Here is a 9,078-nt window from a genome sequence, read left to right on the forward strand (position 1 = left end):
GGGTTGGGGGTAATAGGAGCCTATATAAGAAAAAGACCCAAAATCGGGAATGTCCCTATAAAATTGGGACATCTGGTCACCCTAATGGAGACAGAATACTGGGCTAGCTGGATCTTGGGTCTGATCCAGTCTGACAATTCCTGTGTTCCTATAGGAGCTTAGATACCCCATGCCTTCAAACAATCCTACATAGATAGGTAGATCAGTATACTAAGATCTAGGAGGATATCTAGATAGATAGATGGATAGGTACATTGATAGATAGATCATACTAGGAGCTGTGATGTGGTGTCTGGAGCGAGATGGAGACAGTGATACAATAATGATGGTACACCAGGGCCTCAGTTACCATAGTTCCGGGAGGATCAGCAACCTTTCTACAGCCAGCACCTGCAGCTCCTCATCAGCCTTCAAAGGATGGACGTACATTACGAGTTGTTCAACCAGTGTGAGCTCCAGAAAGCAGCCTTCCTAGTTATGCAGCACCAAGAGGAGAGGAAGGAAAAATGCAGAGTGCCTGGAGCAGGGTGAGAACCAATCAGATGCTGAGGCTGATAGCGCTTCTCTCTGGTAGTTTTATGGGGCTTCAAAGGTTATGTCTTTGATGAAGTGCTTTGATGGCCCATTAAGAGAGATGGCAGAGGTTCTCCACTGACTTTACTCTCTTCCTGTTTACATGCCTCAGGAGCTCAACAAAGTGAGATTAGGAGCACGGGATTTGCTTTCCCAAACTGGGCCACTTGCCTATCAAATCTGATATCCTGGCTCGGACCATAGCCTGTACTTGATGTTTCACTGGAAGGTAAACTCCGCCAGCCCCCATCCTGTATTTAGGGACCAACCTCCTCCCACTGAACTCAAAGGGAGCTGGATCGGCCTTTTAGAGCAACTGGATCATGATGGTCACCGGGAGGGGATGGGGTTAAAACTCTTCTTGACCTGTATAGGTGACCAGTTTGTGCCCTGGAGCATGAGATTCCATTTCCCTTTGTTATCTTAGCATGAAAAAATGAGCCTGCCTCTTAAAAGCAAAAAAAGTCCACTCACCAGTAAGTGACTCAATGATTTCCTGTGACAGCGAGGTCAGTTTCACTATGCGTCGCATGAAGAGCTATTTCCGTTTGCCAGTGCTAAGTTTGATAAGTCAGTGCTTGTTCTGCTGCTATGGTACAAAGCAAAAAAAAAGATTGATTCAGCCTCCAGCATGTTTCGTACTTAAAAAAAAGTTTCTGCTCTTGCTGTCTGGGTTAGGAAGAGGGATGTTTTATCCTGCTTATTCCACAGAGTTTGCGCGTAGATCGGAACGTTCCCAACATGCAGGGGTGTTTAGCACTAGGCGTTTGGTTTGGAGCCTGGGGTGACAGAGCAGGACCCAATGACCCTGAGCAGCGCCTCCACTTGCACAGGAGCTATGGGATAGTGCTAGAAACTGGCTGTGTCGGGGAACAGAATGAATGGCTTTGGGAAGGTTGGTGTATATGTGGAGGAATAGGGCAGTATCCCTTTAAAGTTTGTGATCTCTCTAGTGGTGCTGACTGTGTGTGTGGGGTGGGTGTCTGTGTGTGAATAGTTAGCGTTTGTCCACACAGGAAGCTATTCTGGATGAGCTATTAGCAGGGGCGGCTCTAGGAATTTGGCCGCCCCAAGCACGGCGGCGCGCCGCAGGAGGCGCGCTGCCGGTCGCCGGTCCCGCGGCTCCAGGGGACCTCTTGCAGACGTGCCTGCGGAGGGTCCGCTGGTCCCGCGGCTCCGGTGGAGCATCCACAGGCATGCCTGCGGGAGGTCCACCCGAGCCGCAGGACCACCGGACCCTCCGCAGTCATGCCTGCGGGAGGTCTGCTGGTCCCACGGCTTCGGTGGACCTCCCGCAGGCATGACTGCGGAAGGTCCGCCGGAGCCGCCTGCCGCCCTCCCGGCAAAATGCCGCCCCACGCGCGTGCTTGGCGCGCTGGGGTCTGGAGCCGGCCCTGGCTATTAGTTGTTTTTCTCCAATAGCTGTTGTGGTCAATTTCCCCGTGTAAATAAGGCCTTGGTGACCATGACTATCTGAGCCTCAACCATGCTCCTGTGGTTTTTCTCAGATTGTTCTGTTGTGTGAAAAACACTGGGCCTAACAGCGAGGCTCCACACCCTGGAGCCATGCGGCTGAGCTGCCCCCTAACCTGGGGCGCTATCTGTTTCCTTCCCTGCTTAGGTTGATTTGTTCTGCTGATTCCACAGGATCGCTTGAGGAAATGACCTTGCTGACGGCCATGGGGTTGCTGGCCCCTTTAAAGGGAGTCATGGCCCACCCTATCCACCAGGACCTCAATTGAAGGGAACAAGCTCAACGAGGCAGCTAACTGACTAAGAAGCACCTGGGCCTGTTACAAAGCCATCGGGGTAAGTTGCAGAGAGGTGCTCAGTGGGAGCACCCCTAAGAGAAGGCAGCTGCTGTTGTCCTCGCTGCCAGTGCCTGTTAACCTCTGCAAGCGGACAGGTCAAAGCCTTGAGTAGATGGATCCAGCTGGGGAGATGCTGAGTGATCCAGCTCCCGGAGGAGAGCTGGGGACTCCTTATCTGAGGAGCATGAGTTGATTTAGCTGATGACCCAGCTCCGGGAGGAGGGCTGAGGACCCCTGGTTCAAGAAACTGGGACTGTGAATTATAACCCACCTCCAGCAAGGAGGGCCGTGGGCCTCCTGTGTCCAGGATGGAGAAGCCTGACAGGAAATCCCCTCAGCTGCGAGAAGGGGAACAGTGTTGAAAGACTCTGGGTGCAAGTGGCTTATTTCTGAACCCTGAGGGAGCTGAGGGTGGGGTTCTTGCAGAATCACACTGTGCCATCAGTGACAATGATTTGGGATGGCCCCTTCTTACACTGAGTGTATCTTTTTTTTCCTGCTGAGTCATTCCACTTACTGTTCCCAGGTTTAATGAAAAGCGAGGACTCTCCTGTTCCTTATGAGCTGGGCTTTCTTTAAACAAATTGCAGCAGAATTGTAACCTGGAATCTAAACTGACCAATACGAGGGCTCTGGCCCTTTTGGTTGTGATGCTCTTCTTCAATATGGGACCCTAGTATAACAGAAGCGGTGATGGCTGCCTGAGTCTGCAGGCAGCCTGAGATGATAGCTCTCTGTGACAGGAGTGTGTCTTGTTCCTGTTCACCTCAATGGAATGTTAACCCTGAAGTTTAATGATAATGACATCTATTTCACTGATGAACTCTTTAGCAGAACTATCAAGTGAATGTGCTGTCGGGGGTAGTAACAGATATTGCAGTGGCATGCTGTGGGCCAGCCAGCTCCTGTTCATGGCAGCTCAGGCATGTCATGAGGAATCCAAACCTTTGTCCCCTCCAAATTCATAGTCAGCTCCTGACACCTATCCTCATTATTGGAACTGAAGATAATGCCTGTCACAGAGTCCCCAGGCGATGCTCTGGAACTGCTCCCCACAAAGCCAGTCAGGACTTTGGGGAGCCTCCTCTCCCTTGGAGCAGACTGTCCTCAGGGCAAGAAGCTCACACGGCTTCACCTTCCTGAGTCTGACCTTGGAGCATTCAGCATCCTCTGCCCCTCCATGCGCTTCCCACAGCGAATCCACCCAGGCGGAGTCCTGGGGAAGCCAGAGGATCCTGCACGCACCCCCACTTCACTTCGCAGTCAGACGTGACTCTTAGCCAGCCAGTAAAACAGAGGTTTATTAGATGACAGGAACGCAATCTAAAACAGAGCTTGTAGGTACAGAGAACGGGACCCCTCAGCCGGGTCCGTTGTGGGGCCTAGCGAGCCAGACAACCCCATCTGCCCTCACTTCCTGTCCCCAGCCAGCTCCCAACTGAGACCCCCTCCTTTCTGGCCTTTGTCTCTTTCCAGGGCCAGGAGGTCACCTGATCTCTTTGTTCACCTTTAGCCATTCCCTTGCAGGGGGGAAGGGCCCCGGCCATTTGTTGCCAGGAAACAGAGTGTCGGCCATTTATGCACGCTGGAGACTTAAGAAATGCATAGGCACCCCCACAGTATTCAGAGGAAACATTAAGAACAGTCGCACTTCGTCACAACACCTCCTTCAGAATACCAGAAACCTCAACTGCCTCCTAGCTACTGAATTCACCTCCCACATGGTCCTTGGGTGCAAAAGACTCAACTGTCCCCTGTGCAGCTGCCAAAACCTACAGCTTCCCTCTCCTCCACCTGACAACTCCTATGACACAGCTAGTTTTGCAATACAAAAATTAGGGCTGTTGATTAATCGCAGTTAACTCACGCAGTTAACTCAAAAAATTAACTGTGATTAAAAAAATTAATCAATAGAATACCAATTGAAATTTATTAAATATTTTTGATGTTTTTCTATATTTTCAAATATATTGATTTCTATTGCAACACAGAATACAAAGTGTACACTGCTCACTTTATATTATTATTTTATTACAAATATTTGCACTGTAAAAATGATAAACAAGAAAAATAGTATTTTTCAATTCACCTCATACAAGTACTGTAGTGCAATCTCTTAATCGTGAAAGGGTAATTTACAAATGTAGATTTTTTTTTGTTACATAACTGCACTCAAAAACAAAACAATGTAAAACTTTAGAGCCTACAAAGTCCACTCAGTCCTACTTCTTATTCAGCCAATTGCTAAGACAAACAAGTTTCCTTACATTGACGGGAGATACTGCTGCCTGCTTCTTATTTACAATGTCACCTAAAAGTGAGAACAGGTATTGGCATGCCATTTTTGTAGCTGTCATTGCAAGGTGTTTACGTGCCATATATGCTAAATATTCATATGCCCCTTCATGCTTCGGCCACCATTCCAGAGGACATACTTCCATGCTGATGGTGCGCTTTAAAAAAATAATGTGTTAATTACATTTGTGACTGAACTCCTTGGGGGAGAATTGTATGTCTCCTGTTCTGTTTTACCTGCATTCTGCCATATATTTCATGTTATAGCAGTCTTGGATGATGACCCGCACATGTTCATTTTAAGAACACTTTCATAGCAGATTTGACAAAATACAAAGAAGGTACCGATGTGAGATTTCTAAGGATAGATACAACACTCAACCCAAGGTTTAAGAATCTGAAGTGCCTTCCAAAATCTGAGAGGGACAAGGTGTGGAGAATGCTTTCAGATGTCTTAAAAGAGCAACACTTTGATGCGGAAACTACAGAACCAAAGCACCAAAAAAGAAAAGCAACCTTCTGGGTCAAGTATCAGAGGGGTAGCCGTGTTAGTCTGGTTCTGTAGAAGCAGCAAAGAATCCTGTGGCACCTTATAGACTAACAGACGTTTTGCAGCATGAGCTTTCATGGGTATTCTTGCCCAGACTTGCATCCGAAGAAGTGGGTATTCACCCACGAAAGCTCATGAACCTTCTGGGTGACATCTGACTCAGATGATGAAAATGAACATGTCGGTCCTCTCTGCTTTGGATCATTATTGAGCAGAACCTGTCATCAGTATGCATGCATATATTCTGGAATGGTGGTTGAAGCATGAAGGGACATATGAATCTTTAGCGCATCTGTCACATAAATATCTTGCGATGCCGGCTACAAAAGTGCCATGTGAACACCTGTTCTCACTTTCAGGTGACATTGTAAACAAGACATGGGCAGCATTATCTCCTGCAAATTGTAACCGAACTTGTTTGTCTTAGCAATTGGCTGAATAAGAAGTAGGACTGAGTGGACTTGTAGGTTCTAAAGTTTTACATTGTTTTATTTTTGAATGCAGTTATTTTTTGTACATAATTCTACATTTTTAAGTTCAACTTTCATGATAAAGAGATTGCACTACAGTACTTGTATTAGGTGAATTGAAAAATACTATTGTAAGCAGAGTCAGGATGAGCTCTACCCTAACATCTGGTGGTAAATTATGGGGAGTGTGGAAAGGAATTTCAGGCACTTGCATTGACACACCCACCCCCGCCTAGCATAGACCATGGCAGCCTGGGATGGTTATTTTCACAGCTGTGGGATCCCCAATTTCTTTGTTATTGGGGCAGGAGGAATAAAATGTTTTCACCCTGATTAAGTAAATGAGGAACTACAAAACTGTTTTATGATAAAGGGTTTCATTATCAACTAAATAGCACTTGCTAGACAAGGGACATGGGTTCCAAAACCCAGTGAATTGAGAGAGGCTGGGGACAGGTATCTGTACTTGGTGGTGTAGGCTCCTTGTCTGAGCCAGAAGCACCAGTTCCACCTATGCCTCTCTCCACTGTGGAATATCAGAGTTGATTTTTGATTCCCTTAAGAATCTAGATACAGGTTACTGAGCTGAACTCGCTTTAGGCTAAGGGTGCACTGGCATGGTGCTCCCCTACTGTGAGCTGAAATCACTAAAGAGCTGGAATTGCTGAGCTGAGAGCACTGAGTACTGTGCTAACTAGTGGAGGAGCCTGAAGCAATACTGTGGAGCAGAGCAGCTGGCAGAGTGGAGCAGTTTGTGGAGCCACGGTGTGAGTGGAGCCGAGCAGTTTGCGAGGACGGCTGGAGCGGATCACAGGACAGCTGGTGGATCAGAGCAGTTGGCAGAGCAGTGCAGCTGTGGGACGGGTGGAGCGGCCCACGGCGCGAGTGGAGCCGAGCAGTTTGCGGGGACGGCTGGTGGAGCAGAGCAGCTGGCGGGGTGGAGCGGAGCAGTTTGTGAGGACGGCTGGAGGAGCAGAGTGGAGTGGCTGGTAGAGCGGAGCAGTTCGCGGAGAAGGCGGAAGCAGAACCCCACGGAGAGGCAGGGCAGTTGGCCCCGGACCACGTAAGGTGCCCCTTTCTACCCAGGCTGGGGGAGGGGGACCTCTGCAGAGAGACTCTCGAACTCTGGGGCTGCACTGACCTGGGACAGAGACTTTTGGATTGTGGGACTTTTGGGACTGTGGGTGATTTGGGGGTTGCCGGACTCAGGAGCCCAGGGAAAAGGACACGGCCCAATTTCCTGGGGTGGGTCTTTGTTCACGGTTTGATCTATGAACTCTAGTTGAGGTGTTTTCCCAATTTAATGCTTGTTGTTTAGCTCATATAATTAAACCTTTTCTGCTACACCGAGACTCTGTGCTTGCGAGAGGGGAAGTATTGCCTCTTTGAGGCGCCCAGGGGTGTGTGTAAGATTTTCCCAGGTCACTGGGTGGGGGCTCGAGCTGGTTTTGCATTATGTTGTGGGGAAGGGACCCCTATGTATTGAACCCGGCCCTTGCTGCTATCAATTCAGCCTGGCAGAAGGGTTACATGATTTCATTTGTTTTTTACAGTGCAAGTATTTGTAATAAAAAATAAATATCAAGTGAGCACTGTACACTTTGTAGTCTGTGTTGTAGTTGAAATCAATATATTTGAAAATATAGAAAACATCCAAAAATATTTAAATAAATGGTATTCTATTATTGTTTAACAGCGCGATTAATCGCGATTAATTTTTTTAATTGCTTGAGAAGCCCTAACAAAAATCAGTGGCATGTTGGAAAATATGAGGGCAGTGTGACACAGCGTGGGCCAGATTCACAGCTGGAGTAAATCGACATAGCTCCGCTGGCAAAAAGCCGATTCATAAATCTGAAGATCATTATGGTCATCTAGTCTGGCCTCCTGCATAGCACAGGCCAGGGATTCCTCACTCAGACCAGCTGAGGATCTGGCCCGGTGAGTTCCACATCAAATTAAATCGGTGTTACAAATGATACAGGAGTGACTGTTTGGAGGGCTGGGGAGAAAGTGCTGCTTAATCCCAGAGTGGTTGCTTCATAATGGAGGTCACACAAAAGCTTGGATATTGCCAAGGCCATTCTGATCATCCATTCAGACCCTTACCTTAGCACTCAGTGATTCCTCCATCAAGCCCATAACTTGTGATTGAGCTAGAGCGGATCTTTTAGAAAGAGACATGTGCTCTTGATTTAAAAATGTCAAGTGATGGAGAATCCCCACCCCGCAAGCCAATCCAGTGATTTATTACCCCCCCACCACCACCCACACACACCCCAGGCTTTCAAAAATGGGCACTGTTTAATGAATAAACATCCTCTGCTAGCTTGTGTTTTCAGGGGAGAGGGATAGCTTAGTGGTTTGAGCATTGGCCTGCTAAACCCAGGATTGTGAATTCAATCCTTGAAGGGGCTGTTTAGGGAACTGGGGCAAAAATCTGTCTGGGGATTAGTCTTGCTTTGAGCAGGGGGTTGGACTAGATACCTCCTGAGGTCCCTTCCAACCCTGATATTCTATGTTCTTTCCCAGGTGGAGGACCAGTGTTAAAGCTCAGCAGGGGCCATGGCAACTGAAAGAAAATACTCAACATGGGCAAGGTAGGTCATTAATGTCCTAAGAAGCCAGTTGGTCAGGATGAATTTCTGGAATGCGCAGGAAGTGCTGGTTTTTGGGAAGTGATCCTAACTGCATTCCCAGCAGGCTGTGATGTGCAGGATGACGGAGACTTCAAGAGCAGCATCAGCTTGTCTGGTTTACAGAATAGCTGGAATTAAAGCCCAGAACCAAAACTTAAAAAAGTCAGTAGAAAACCTCCCATTGACTCTGTTGGACTTTGGATTGGGCCCTAAGAACTGGGTGGGGTCAGTGGTGCCTATGCCTTGTGGTGGGGTGAATTTCACTCTGGTGGTATTACGGGATAAATAAATGGGTATTTGTGATGGGTTGGATCACATAAATCCCCTTGGAAAGTGCCAACCAATATGCCAAGTCTACTTCTGCCTCTTCCTTCCTGTCCTGGCGGCTCAGGATACCAGCACCCTGTCTTGTTGAGCTAGAAACGCCCATCTGCTCCAACACAGACCCAGGGTCTGAACCACATGCCCCAAAGCTTCAGACTTAACTGAAAGCAACTCACAAAAGTGTTCCTGTCTTTAACACTCAGATGCCCAACTCCCAATGGGGTTGAAACCGCAAATAAATCTGTTTTACCCTGTATAAAGCTTATGCAGGGTAAACTCATAAATTGTTCACCCTCTATAACACCGATAGAGAGATATGCACAGCTGTTTGCCCTCTCGCACCCCCCCCCCCCACAGGTATTAATACATACTCTGGGTTAATTAATAAGTAAAAAGTGATTTTATTACATACAAAA

Source organism: Mauremys mutica, chromosome 4, assembly GCF_020497125.1.
Source record: "Mauremys mutica isolate MM-2020 ecotype Southern chromosome 4, ASM2049712v1, whole genome shotgun sequence".
Classification (NCBI taxonomy): domain Eukaryota; kingdom Metazoa; phylum Chordata; order Testudines; family Geoemydidae; genus Mauremys; species Mauremys mutica.